We start from the raw sequence: 15,187 nt of genomic DNA, 5'->3' as shown, positions 1-15,187 counted from the left end.
CATATAGTGTAGTACTGGTTTCAGGAGTAGAATTTAGTGATTCATCACTTACATATAACAACATCCAGTACTCATCACAAGTGCCCTTTTTGCTGCCTGCCCATCACCATTTAACCCATCCCCCACCCACCTCATCTCTGGCAACCCTCAGTTTGTTCTCTACAGTTAAGAGTCACTTATGGTTTGTCTCCCACTCTGTTTTTATCTTTATTTTTCCTTCCCTTTCCCTATGTTCATTTGTGCATTTCTTAAATTTCACATATGAATAAAATCATATAATATTTGCCTTTCTTTGACTGACTTAGTTCACTTAGCATAATACACTCTAGCTCCATCCAGGTTGTTACAAATGGCACGATATCATTCTTTTTCATGGCTGAGTAATATTCCATTGTAGATATCTATACCGAATCATCTTTATCCATTTCTCAGTCAATGGACATTTGGGCTCTTTCCACAATTTCACTGTTTTTAATAGTGCTGCTATAAACATTGGGGTGAATGTGGCCCTTCTAATCAGCATTTTTGTATCTTTAGATAAATACCCAGTAGTGCAATTGCTAGGTTGTAGGATACTTCTATTTTTAACTTCTTGAGGAACCTCCATACTGTTTTCCAGTGTGGCTGCACCAGTTTGCATTCCTACCAATAGTGCAAAAGTGTTGCCCTTTCCCCAGATCCTTGCCAACATCTGTTAATTTTAGCCATTCTGTTTGGTGTGAGGTGGTATCTCACTGTGATTTTGATTTATATTTTCCTGATGCTGAGTGATGTTGAACAATATTTCATGTGTCTGTTAGCCATTTGTATTATCTTCTTTGGAGAAATGTCTGTTCAAGTCTTCTGCCCATTTCTTAACAGGATTATTTATTTTAGGGGTGTTGATTTTCATGAGTTCTTTATAGATTCTAGAATCTAGTCCTTTATCTGATATGTCATTTGCAAATATCTTCCTATTCCATCAGTTGCCTTTTAGTTGTTTTTTTTTTTAATATTTTATTTATTTTACAGAGAGAAATCACAACTAGGCAGAGAGGCAGGCAGAGAGAGAGGAGGAAGCAGGCTCCCCGCGGAGCAGAGAGCCTGATGTGGGGCTCGATCCCAGGACCCTGGGATCATGACCTGAACCGAAGGCAGAGGCTTTAACCCACTGAGCCACCCACGCGCCCAGTTGCCTTTTAGTTTTGTTGATTGTTTCCTTCATTGTGCTTTTTATCTTGATAAGGTCCCAATGGCTTATTTTTGCTTTTGTTTCTCTTGCCTCCAAAGATGTGTTTATAAGTAGTTTCTACAGCCAAGGTTAAAGAGGTTACTGCCTGTGTTCTCTAGGATTTTGATGGTTTCCTATCTTACATTTTGGCCTTTCATCCATTTTGAATTTATTTTTGTGTATGATGGAAGAAACTGGTCCAGTTTCATTCTTCTGCATATTGCTGTCCACTTTACCGAGCACCGTTTATTGAAGAAACTGTCTTTTTTCCATTGGATATTCTTTCCTGTTTTGTCAAAAACATAGCTGTGGGTCCATTTCTGGGTATTCTGTTCTGTTCCATTGGTCTATGTGCCTGTTTTTGTGCCAGTACCATATTGTCTTGATTACTACAACTTTGTAATATAACTTGAAGTCCAGAATTGTGATGCCTTCAGCTTTGCTTTCCTTTTTCAGGATTACTTTGGCTATTGGCGGTCTTCTGTGGTCCATACAAACTTTTAAGAATTGTTTGTTCTGGGGCGCCTGGGTGGCTCAGTGGTTTAGGCCGCTGCCTTTGGCTCGGGTCATGATCTCAGGGTCCTGGGATTGAGTCCCGCGTCGGGCTCTCTGCTCGGCGGGGAGCCTTGCTTCCCTCTCACTCTCTCTGCCTGCCTCTCTGCCTACTTGTGATCTCTGTCAAATAAATAAATAAAATCTTAAAAAAAAATTAAAAAAAAAGAATTGTTTGTTCTAGCTCTGTGAAAAATCCTGATGGTATTTTGATGGGGATTGTATTAATGTGTAGATTTCTTTGGGTAGTATAGACATTTTAACAATGTTTGTTCTCCTAACCCATGAGCATGGAATGTTTTTCCATTTCTTTGTGTCCTCTTCAGTTTCTTTTGTAAGTGTTATATAGTTTTCAGAGTGCAGATCTTCTACCTCTTTGGTTAGCTTTATTCCTAGATATCTTATACGTTTTGGTACAATTGTAAGTGTCTCTTTCTGCTGCTTCATTATTGTTGTATAGAAATGCAACAGGTCTCTGTACATTGATTTTATATTCCATGACTTTGCTGAATTCATGGATCAGTTCCAGCAATTTTTTTGGTGGAGACTTTCAGGTTTTCTACAGAGTAGAATTTTGTCTGCAAAGAGTGAGTTTAATCTTCCTTGGCAATTTGGATGCCTTTTGTTTCTTTTTGTTGTCTGATTGCTGAAGGTAGGACTTCCAGTACTATATTTAACAACAGTGGTGAGAGTGGACATCCCTGTCATGTTCCTGACCTTAGGGGAAAAGCTCTCAGTTTTTCCAATTGAGGTTGACATTAGCTGTGGGTTGTTTATATATGGCCTTTATGATTGAAGGATGTTCCTTGTATCTCTACTTTCTCAAGGGTTTTTAAAACAAGAAATGCTGTATTTTGTCAAATGCTTTTGCTGCAACGGTTGAGAGGATCATGTTTTTTTTTTTTATCCTTCTTTTCTTAATGTGGTGTGTCACATTGATTGATTTTGCATATTGAACCACACCAGCAGCCCAGGAATAAATCCCACTCGATATGGTAAATAACCCTTTTAATTTACTGTTGGAGTCGATTAGCTAGTATCTTGGTGAGAATTTTTACATCCATACTCATCAGGGGTATTGGTCTATAATTCTGATATTTAGTGTGATCTTACTGGTTTGGAATCAAGGTGATGCTGGCCTCATGGAATGAGCTTGGAAAATCTCCTTGCATTTACATTTTTTGGGAACAGCTTGAGAAGAGTAGATATGAATTCTTTTCTAAATGTTTTGTAGAATTCCCCTGGGAAGCCATCTGACCCTGGATTCTTATTTTTTGGGGGAGATTTTTTAAAGGATTTTATTTATTAGAAAGATTGAGCCCAACATGGGGCTCGATCCCAGGACTCTGAGATCATGACCTGAGCCAAAGTCAGGCGTTTAACTGACTGAACCACCCGGGTGCCCCTGCTGGGAGATTTTTGATTACTGATTCAGTTTCTTTGCTGGTTATGGGCTTGTTCAAATTTTCTATTTCTTCCCATTTCAGTTTTGGTAGTTTATATGTTTCTAGGAATGCATCCGTTTCTTTCAGATTGCCTAATTTATTGGCATATAATTGCTTATAATATTATCTCATAAATTGTTTGTCTTTCTACAGTGTTGGTTGTGATCTCTCCTCATTCATGGTGATTTTATTTATCTGGGTCCTTTCTTTTCTCTTTTGGATAAGTCTGGCTAAGGGCTTAACAATTTTATTAATTCAAAGACCCAGCTCCTAGTTTCATAGATCTGTTCTAGTGGTTTTTTTTTTTTCTATGTCATTTCTTTCTGCTCTACTCATAACTATTTCCCTTCTGCTGGTTTAGGCTTTATTTGCTTCTCTTTTTCCAGCTCCTTTAGGTGTAGGTTAGGTTATGTGTTTGACACTTTTCTTGCTTCTTGAGGAAGGTCTATATTGCTATATACTTCTTTCTTAGGACTGCATTTACTGGTTCCAAAAGTTTTGGACTATTGTGTTTTCATTTCAGTTTTCTTCCATGTATTTTTTATTTCTTCTTTCACATTTTCTGGTTAACCCATTCAGTGTTTGATGGTTGGCCAGAATGTGGTGTTTTTAACTAGGTGTTCTCCTGCCTGCTTGTCAAATGAGACTCGATACTATTTCTACTAGAACTGTAGCCCTGCAGAACTTGCTGGTCAGGTGATGTGGTGTGGGCATGGATTTCTGCTGGTCTTCTCTAGGGAAGGGGATCCCCAAGCTGGGACTGAGGCACACTTGACCAAGAAAGGCAGTACTGCCAGAGTGAAAGGGTGTTGAACGTTTTTTGAGCTGGTTAGGCAGGTAGTGTTGGTGTGTGCTGTTTACTGCAGGTGATTCTGTGTTTATGCAGATAGACAGGGAAGTGAAATGGCACCAGCCACCACCTTTGTCCCCAGAGAGTGGTCTCCTTGCCTGCTGCTTTCATTGAGGCACTCTGAGAAAATGAAATAATCTCCCCCTTGTGTTTTCCAGGCATTTTTCAGATTGGTGTTTCCACACTGTCTCCCTCTACGTTGTTTGCCTGCTTCCTTTCCAGGAGCAGCGCAGTGCCCTCCAGGTCCTATCCCAGCCATGACTAGTGACTTTTAAAACTCCAGGCTTTAGGGAGTTGGTATTCCAGGGGCCTGGGCTGGTCTCCTGGGGGAGGTTCTCGCAATGCTGAGACTTATGCAGGTTTGAACAAGAAGTGAAGTCTGCCAGAGGACAGGCATGTGGGACTTGGTGTAATTAGGCAGCCATTTGGGGGGAGGATGGGGGGGGCTGAGCAGCTTTCTGCAAGTGACTTTGTGTTTATGCTGAGGGGTGGGGGAGGGTTGCCAGCCATGTCCTTTGTCCCTGGAGTTGTGTCTCTGTGAAAGCTACCTCTCAGGGATGCACTCCCAGAAAAGTGACCAATCTTGTCCCTCTGTGCCCCAGGGGTTCTTCAGAAAGCTATTTCCATGCTTTCTGCCCCTGGCTTATTTGCTTGCCTTCTCCAGGAGCAGGGCAGTGCACTCAGGGCTCTATCCCAGCCAGGCCTGCCAACATTTAAAACTCTAGTATTAAGCTCCACTGGTTGCAAAAACTCAGGAAAGTCAGCCCCTCTCATTTTACCAGCCAATGGCTTTGTTTCTCCTTGTGCATTCCCCTATGTGCTTCTCTCTCTAGTGCATTTCTCTGCCACCATGACTCCCTTCCCTCCACAGGACCTATGATCTGTTTCTACTACAAACACTTTCTGTCCTTCCTTCTTCTTTGATGTGGCTCCTTCTCTCCCTTTAGTTGTGGAGTTCTGTCAGTTCTCAGGTTGATTTCTGAGGTATTCATGATGACTTAATAGTTATTTAGTTGTGCTTGAGGGACAAGAAGAGCTTAGGGGCTTAGGGTTCTCCTCCTATACTGCCATCATAGCTCCTCTAACTTTGTTTATGAGGGAATTAAAGGATTTTAAAGGAGTTCAATGTTCTCTGTTTTTTTTTTCTGATTACTTCTCTCACCCTTTTCAAATTTCCCCACTGTCTATAAACTTCCTAGTCTGTGTCCACAGCACAATTCCTTTTATGTAGGCTAGAACTTCTGAGGCAAGGTTCCTAAGGAGTATAAATTAGGTAATTTTTTCTTCTTGAGGCTTGCTCCTTCATTCTAGACTCAGTGGGTTCAGTTATTTATTGGATCACCACCTGCACCCATCACCCATTCCTCTCTCAAGCCTCCAGACCCCTAGATTGTTTGTGCTCTGGGTCCTGTCTATTATGAATATGTTGTGCCTACAAGGAGAGTGACAGGTGGTCCAGACAATAAACTCTAGGGAAAGCTGGGAAAATCATCCCATATGTTGCAGATACTATGAGGAAGAAAGCTGGAATAGACACTAAGGGCAGGGACTATTGTTGCATATTCAGTGGTTTGGGAAGACTGATGCATAGAGTGTGAGAATATAGGGTGGTCTACAAAAGAGGGCTATATTAATTACTTATTTATATGTTTTATTCATTAATTCTACAAAGATTTGTATTAGATACTGTCATTAAATATAAGACAGTTTATCATTTCACAGACATTAACTTGTGGAGAGGGAGAGTCAAAAGTATTTTTAACACACAGTAACCCTAGGGGGAGACAAGATGGCAGAGTAGGAGGCGCTGTTTCAACCGGTCCCCTAAAGTGAGCTGATTATCTACCAAAGAACTGTGATCACCCATGAAATCAGCCTAAGGTTAGAATTATACATTTCTGGATCTCTATGGGGGCAGAAGATACCAGTGGACAGGTAAAGCAGAGTGGGAACATCAGACTGTTATGGGAAGATAAACAAAAGAGGGATGGAGCCACCAGAAGTAACTCATTGGAAAATAATACCCCAATACAAGAGTGCCCTGTGATTGGGGACCAGCATTAGCTTGGAGTCTGGTTGAAAGCACCCAAAAAGAGCAAAAGATCTTAAGGAGAAATTGGTGCAATCAGGCAGTTAGGGACAGGGGCCCACAAAACCAGTACGGCCACTGCTGGCGCTGAGCCAGAAAGAGTACAGCAAAGAAGCCAGGCCTTGGTCCCTGAGCCACCAGCGCATGTGAGAGCATCTGGGTGTCAGCACATGTGAGAGGTGTGGATGCCAGCTGGTGCTCTCTAGAACCAAGGCCTTTTGCACTCTGCTCATGTGCTGTGCAACCAGAGTCTGAGTCATGCTCCCCACCCTCCCCTGAGAGATGCCCTTGCAGGTGCTAGCCGGTGCTCTCTAGGACTGGGAGAGTCTGAACACTCCCAGCCTGGGTCAGCAAGAAAATCTCAGTGTGCTATCTCTGGTTGGGACCTCTCTGGTGGTCTGGACCTGCCAGACAGCCGTGGCAGAGGCAGCCGCTGGAAGCCAGCTCTCTGGACTAGTACTGTTCCTGGTTTTGGATACAAGCAGGAGCTCCTGCGACCCCTGAGACTGTGACTGGGGACCTACTCTGCTGGCTGTAGAGGGGGAGTTTACATGCTCTGCAGCACCCAGACGGGAACAGACTGAGGCTTCTCTCTGAGACAGAGGTCTGGGTGCAGTTTGTTTTCCTCTAAATCTCCAAAGAACCACCAAAAGCTGCCAAGGGGATAGAAAAAAAAACAGATCTCCAAAGAACAAAAGCCTGAAAAACTGGATTCCTCAGAGCCCACTCCCTTAATAGGGGGCAGGAGGACTCAACTCTATCAAGACTGCCTGAAAAACAATGCAGTAGGCCCCTCCCCAGAAATACAGACAAAAAACAAAACAACAGGACAACCATCACTACTTCATAGGTACAACTTTTATTTTTAATTTGTTCCCACTGTTCTTCTTCTTTTCAATTTTTTAAATAATTTTTAACCTATTTACCATCACAATGAGATGTTCAGTAAAACAAATTCCATAATAACCTTTTAACTTGAACTTTTTTGATACATATACCTGTTTTTCTTTTGCTTTTCTACTTTTTAATTTTTTAAATACTCATAAAGAGATAAGCTTCAAGGTAATCCCCTTTCCCCAATCAATGCTACCCCTATATATAAACCAGTTTTAATCCCCCTTTATCTCAGGAAAGTTGAGTCCTTTAACAAAGATATCAAGATACATCCAGGAAGAATAAAATAACCTTCCTCACCAACAATGAGAATTTATAACCACCCTTACATCTTTTTCTTTTGTCAGTATTTCTGTGTATTTGCTTTTGTTCTGGTAGTATAAAATCTTGTACATGGGGTTCATTTTGGCTGGATTCTTTTTTTTTTCTTGTCACTTACTTTTGTTAGTCTTTTTGTTTTTCTGTTTTTGTTTGTATACTTTATAAATCTTACTTTGGGGGCCCATTTGGGATGGGTCTTCTTTTTTATTTTTTCTTTCTTTTTTCTTTTCTCTCTCTCTTCTCTTTTTTCTTGCATTTTGTGTGTGTGGTGGGGGGGAGACTCCCAATTGCTCAGAAGCATTCCAGAGTGCACCTTGCCTGCACCACAGTTGACACATTCAGCTACACATCCCGTCAGCCATCTCTCACCAAAATGACTAGGAGGAGGAATACCCAACAGAGGAAAAATTCAGAAACTGTGCCCTCTCCATCAGAGCTATTGGATATGGACATAAACAGTATGTTAGAAAGGGAATTTAGGCTAACAGTTATCCAGGCAATGGCTAGGTTGGAGAAATCCTTTAATGAAAAAATGGAATTCATTATGGCAGAAGTGAAAACCACCAGGGATGATGGTCACAATGTTCTCAATGAGTTCCAATCTAATCTAAATTCTCTAACAGCTAGGGTAACTAAGACAGAAGAAAGAATTAGTGATCTAGAGGACAAACTGATAGAGAAAAAGGATCAGGAGGAAGCCTGGAACAAATAGCTTAGAAGCCATGAAGACAGAATTAGGGAAATAAATGATGCCATGAAGCATTCCAACGTCAGAATTATCATAATTCCTGAGGGGGAGGTGAAAGAAAGAAGACTAGAGGATATAGCTGAACAAATTCTCCATGAAAATTTTCCCAATCTGGCAAATGGAATCAGCGTTTGTGTCCTAAAGGCAGAAGGGTATCCTCCCAAGATCATAGAATCTAGAAAGACCTCGAGACACCTGATTGTGAAAATGATGAATCTTAATTTTAGACAGAAGCTCTTGAGAGCAGCTAGGGGGAAAAAATTCCTTACCTACAGAGAAAAGCCCATCAGAATAATGTCAGACCTGTCCACAGAAACCTGGCAAGCCAGAAAGGGCTGGCAAGATGTATTCAGGGCACTTAATCAGAAGAACATGCAGCCAAGAATACTTTACCCAGCAAGACTGACATTCAAAATGGATAGAGAGATAAAGAGCTTCCAGGTCCGGCAAGTTTTAAAAGATTATGTGACCACCAAGTCGGCACTACAAAAAATATTAAGGGGGGTTCTATAAAAGAGGAAAAAAAACAAAAATATCATTAAACTGAAATTGATGGAGTCAATCTATAGAAACAAAGACTTCACAGGTAACACGATGTCAATAAAAACATATTTCTCAATAAACACTCCCAATATGAATGGCCTAAATATGCCCATAAAATGGCACTGGGTTGCAGATTGAATAAAACAACAGGACCCATTTGTATGTTGTCTACAAGAGACCCATATTGAACCTAAGGATACATCCAGACTGAAAGTGAAGGGATGGAGAAGCATCTTTCATTCCAGTGGGCCTCAAAATAGTGATTCTCATATCAGATAAATTTAGATTTTAAGCTAAAGACTGTAGTCAGAGATACAGAAGGACACTACATCGTTCTTAAATGGTCTGTCCATGAAGAAGATCTAACAGTTGTAAATATGCATTCCCCCAATATGGGAGCAGCCAACTACATAAGACAACAACTGTCAATTCATATTGATATGAATACATTAATAGTAGGGAATCATAACATGCCAGCCACTCTCAGTAATAGATCATCCAAGCAGAAAATCAACAGGGAAACAAGAGCACTGTGACACATTGGACCAGATGGACCTCATAGATACATACAGAACATTCCACCCTAAAACAACAGAATACTCATTCTTCTCAAGTGCACATGGAACCTTCTCCAGAATAGACCACATACTGGGTCATAAATCAGGGCGCAACTGATACCAAAAGATTGAGATTATTCCCTGCATATTCTCCGATCACAATGATTTGAAACTGGAACTCAACCACAAGAAAAAGTTCAGAAGAAATTAAAACACCTGGAATCTAAAGATCACCTTGCTTAAGAATGCTTAGATCAACCAGGAAATCAAAGAAGAACTTAAACAATTCATGGAAACCAATGAGAATGAAGACACTTCAATCCAAAACCTATGGGATACAACAAAGATGGACCTAAGGGGGAAATACATAACCATCTAAGCCTCCCTCAAAAAAAGTAAAAACCCAGAATACACCAGCTGTCTCTACACCTTAAGGAACAGGAGAATCAACAACAAATTAAGCCAACTCCACACACAAGAAGGGAAATAATCAAGATTAGAGCAGAGATCAATGAGATAGAAACTAGAGATACAGTAGAACACATCAATGAAACTAGAAGCTGGTTTTTTGAGAGAATCAGTAAGATCAATAAACCATTGGCCAAACTAATCCAAAGGAAAAGAGAGAAGACCCAAATTAATAAAATTATGAATGAAAAGGGAGAGATCACAACTAACATTAAGGAAATAGAAGCAATCATCAGAAATTATTATCAACAGGTATATGCCAATAAGTTAAGCAACCTAGATTAAATGGATACATTCTTGGAAAACTCTAAACTTCCAAAACTGAATCAGGAAGAAATTGACAATCTGAATAGACTGATATCTAGTAACGAGATTGAAGCAGTGACCAAAAACCTCCCCCAAAACAAGAACCCAGGACCTGATGGATTCCCTGGGGAATTTTACCAAACATTCAAAGAAGAAATAATACCTATTCTCCTGAAGCTGTTTCAAAAAACTGAAGCAGAAGGAAAATTTCCAGACTCTTTTTATGAAGTCAGCATTACCCTGATCCCCAAACCATGCAAAGACCCCACCAAAAAGGAGAATTTCAGACCAATGTCCCTGATGAATATGGATCCTAAGAGTCTCAACAGTATCCTAGCTAATATGATCCAAAAGTACATTAAAAAGATTATCCACCATGACCAGGTGAGATTCACCCCTGGATTGCAAGGGTGGTTCAACATTCGCAAATTAATCAATATGATAGAACAAATCAATAAGAGAAGAGTGAAGAACCACATGGTCCTCTCAATAGATGCAGAAAAAGCATTTGACAAAATCCAGCATCCGTTCCTGATGAAAACGCTTCAAAGTATAGGGATAGAGGGAACATTCCTGAACTTCATAAAATCTATCTATGAAAGACCCACAGCAAATGTCATCCTCAATGGGAAAAAGCTGACAGCCTTCCCTTTGAGATCAGGAACACAAGGATGCCCACTCTCACCACTCTTGTTCCACATGGTATTAGAAGTCCTAGCAACAGCAATCAGACAACAAAGAGAAATAAAATGTATTCAAATTGGCAATGATGAAGTCAAACTCTCTCTCTTCGCAGATGACATAATATTTTATATGGACAACCCAAAAGACTCCACCCCCAACTACTAGAACTCATTCAGCAATTCAGTAACGTGGCAGGATACAAAATTAATTTACAGAAATCAGTTGTTTTCTTGTACACTAACAATGAAAATACAGAAAGGGAAATTAGAGAATCGATTCCATTTACTATAGCACCAAGAACCATAAGATACTTGGGAATAAACCTAACCAAGAGGTAAAGGATCTGTACTTGAGGAACTACAAATAACTCATGAAAGAAATTGAAGAAGACACAAAAAGAAGGAAGACCATTCCATGCTCATGAATCGGAAGAATAAGTATTGTTAAAATGTCTATACTGCCTAGAGCAAGCTATACTTTCAATGCCATATGGGTCAAAATTCCACTAGCATTTCTCAAAGAGCTGGAGCAAACAATCCTAAGTTTGTCTGGAAGAGACCCCAAATTGCTAAGGAAATGTTGAAAAAGAAAAACAAAACTAGGGGCATCACATTGCCTGAATTCAAGCTTTACTTCAAAGCTGTGATCACCAAGACAGCATGGTACTGGCATAAAAACAGACACACAGACCAGTGGAACAGAGTAGAGAGCCCAGATATGGGCCCTCAAATCTGTGGTCAAATAACTTTCGACAAAGCAGGAAAAAAATACAGTGGAAAAAAGACAGTCTCTTCAAAAAACGGTGCTGGGAAAATTGGACAGCTATGTGTGGAAGAACGAAACTTGACCATCCTCTTACACTATATACAAAGTTTAACTCAAAATGGATAAAAGACCTCAACATGAGGCGGGAACCCATTAGAGTCCTAGAGGAGAACATAGGCAGTAACCTCTTTGATATCAGCCACAGCAACTTCTTTCAAGATATGTCTCCAAAGGCAAAGGAAACAAAAGCAAAAATGCATTTTTGGGACTTCTTCAAGATAAAAAGCTTCTGCACAGCAAAGGAAACAGTCACAAATCAAAGAGGGAACCCACGGAATGGGAGAAGATATTTGCAAATGACAATACAGACAAAAGGTTGATATCCAGGATCTATAAAGAACTCCTCAAACTCAACACACACAAAACAGATAATCATGTCAAAAAATGGTCAGAAGCCATGAACAGACACTTCTCCAATGAAAACATACAAATAGCTAACAGACACATGAAAAAATGTTCATCATCACTAGCCATCAGGGAGATTCAAATCAAACCACATTGAGATATCACCTGACACCAGTTAGAATGGCCAAAATTCACAAGACAGTAAGCAACATGTGTTGGAGAGGATGTGGAGAAAGGGGAACCCTCTTACACTGTTGGTGGGAATGCAAGTTGGTGCAGCCACTTTGGAGAACAGTGTGGAGATTCCTCACGAAATTAAAAATAGAACTTCCCTATGACCCTGCAATTGCACTGCTGGGTATTTACCCCAAAGATACAGATGTCGTGAAAAGAAGGGCCGTCTGTACCCCAATGTTTATAGCAGCAATGGCCACGGTTGCCAAACTGTGGAAAGAACCAAGATGCCCTTCAACGGATGAATGGATAAGGAAGATGTGGTCCATATACACGATGGAGTATTATGCCTCTATCAGAAAAGATGAATACCCAACTTTTGTAGCAACATGGACGGAATTGGAAGAGATTATGCTGAGTGAAATATGCCAAGCAGAGAGAGTCAATTATCATATGGTTTCACTTATTTGTGGAGCATAACAAATAACATGGTGGCCAAGGGGAGATGGAGAGGAGAAGGGAGTTGAGGGAAATTGGAAGGGGAGGTGAACCATGAGAGACTATGGACTCTGAAAAACAACCTGAGGGTCTTGAAGGGGCATAGGGTGGGAGGTTGGGGGAACAAGGTGGTGGGTATTAGGGAGGGCATGTGTTGCATGGAGCACTGCGTGTGGTGCAAAAACAATGAATTCTGTTACGCTGAAAAGAAAGAAAAGAAATTAAAAATTAAATTAAAGTAAAAATTTAAAAAAGAGAAATTAAAAATAGATCTTCCTGGGTGCCTGGGTGGCTCAGTGGTTTAAGCCTCTGCCTTCGGCTCAGGTCATGATCTCTGGGTCCTGGGATCGAGTCCCGCATCGGGCTCTCTGCTTGGCAGGGAGCCTGCTTCCTCCTCTCTCTTTCTCTGCCTGCCTCTCTGCCTACTTGTGATCTCTCTCTGTCAAATAAATAAATAAGATCTTAAAAAAAAAAATAGATCTTCCCTATGACCCTGCAATTGCACTACTGCGTATTTACCCCAAAGATACAGATGTAGTGAAAAGAAGGGCCATCTGTACTCCCAATGTTCCTAGCAGCAATGGCCATAGTTGCCAAACTGTGGAAAGAACCAAGATGCCCTTCAATGGATGAACAGATAAGGAATATGTAGTCCATATATACTATGGAGTATTATGCTTCCATCAGAAAGGATGAATACCCAACTTTTTGGTCAATATGGACAGGACTGGAAGAGATTATGCTGAGTGAAATAAGTCAAGCAGAGAGAGTCAATTATCATATGGTTTCGCTTATTTGTTGAGCTTAAGAAATAACACGGAGGGGCTCCTGGGTGGTCCGTTGGTTAAGCAACTACCTTCAGCTCAGTTCACTATCCCAGAGTCCCGGGATCAAGTCCCACATGGGGCTCCCATCTCCACAGGTCTCTGCTTCTCCCTCTGACCTTCTCGCCTCTCATGCTCTCTCACTGTCTCTTTCTCTCAAATAAATAAAATCTTTGAAAAAAAAAGAAAGAAGAACACAGAGGACATGGGGAGCTGGAGAGGAGAAGGGAGTTGGGGGAAATTGGAGGGGAAGATGAACCATGAGAGATTGTGGACTCTGAAAAACAATCTGAGGGTTTTGGAGGGGCAGGGGTTGGGAGGGTGGGGGAGCCTGGTGGTGGGTATTATGGAGGGCAGGTATTGCATGGAGCACTAGTGTGGTGCATAAACAATGACTTCTGGAACATTTAAAAGAAATTAAAAAATAAGTAAAAATTTAAAAAACAGTAACCTATACTTTCTAATAATATTAAATAATATTTATTAAATGCTACATAGGTGTCAGGAACTGTTCTAAGTGCTTTAAATGGATTTTCTCATTTTATACTCCTCACAAAACTATGATGTCATATTGTTTTCATTCCCATTTCACAGTTTAAAAACTGAGACATTGAGAGAAATCCTTTAATGCTAAACAGAGGTTACTGTAATTGTCACTAAAATTGATAAACATCTAAACAGACTGATAACGAAAAAGAGGAAGACACAAATTACCAATAATGGGATTGAAGATGGGACATCATTATATAGAACAGTGATATTAGAAAGATAATAAGGGTTTGTTACTAACAACTTTATATCAATATATTATAGAACTTAGATGAAATAGAATTTTTTAAAAAACATGTACCATCAAAACTTCCTCAATAAATAATCTGAAAAGCCATATATTTAAAGATAATGAAATTAATGAACAGTAAGTTTCACAGAAAGAAAACTAAGTCAGATGCCTTTGCTGCTGATTTCTATCAATCATTAAGGAAGAAATAGAGTTCTACATGATTTTTTTCTGAGAATAATCCTCCCTAACTGATTTTTTGAGATTAGCACTAACCTAATACCAAAAATATTACCAATAAAAATACTTATCAATATAGCCCAAGAATATCAATACCAAAATCACTAACAAATATTAGTAAGTCCTATCCAGAAATATATAAAAAGGAAATTTCTCATGACTAGGTGTGGTTTATCCCAGAATTCCAAGGATTGTTTAACATTAGATAAATAATATAATTCACCATATTAAGAAAATAAAAGTGAAAACCATATGATTATCTCAATTGATGCACATTAAATATTTGATAATATATAATACCCATTCATAATAAAAACTCTCAGCAAATTGGAAGTATAAGAAAGTATTCTCCACCCAATAAACGTTATTTATGAAAAACCTACAACTAATATCAAAACTAACATGTTGAAAACTTGAACATCTTTCCAGTAAAATTAGGATAAAGCAGAAATATCCTCTCTATTCTCTTTTGTATTCTAGGTCCTACCCATATAATAAGCAATAAAAGGAGGTAAAATGCATAAATATTAGAAAGGTAAATATTGTAACAGATGACATTATTATCTATATAGAGATTCCCATGGAATCTACAAAAATGAGACATTGAGAAGTTAACTAGCCTACTTAAATTCAGATATTGTTTTAGTGGAACAAGGTGTAGTGGGAGCACATGAAGAGGGCAACTTATCTGATGGATTTAAGTGTTCAAAGAAGGTGTTTTGGAGGATATTAAATCTAAAGTGGATCTAAAGGTTGAAGAAATACAAGAAAGTGGAGGTGAGAATGTTGAATTTGGAGTTACAATCACCTGTTCTTCAGAGAGAACTGAAAAATAA

Source organism: Meles meles, chromosome X (genome assembly GCF_922984935.1).
Source record: "Meles meles chromosome X, mMelMel3.1 paternal haplotype, whole genome shotgun sequence".
NCBI classification, from domain to species: Eukaryota; Metazoa; Chordata; class Mammalia; order Carnivora; family Mustelidae; genus Meles; species Meles meles.
Note: the sequence above shows the minus strand (reverse complement) of the source record.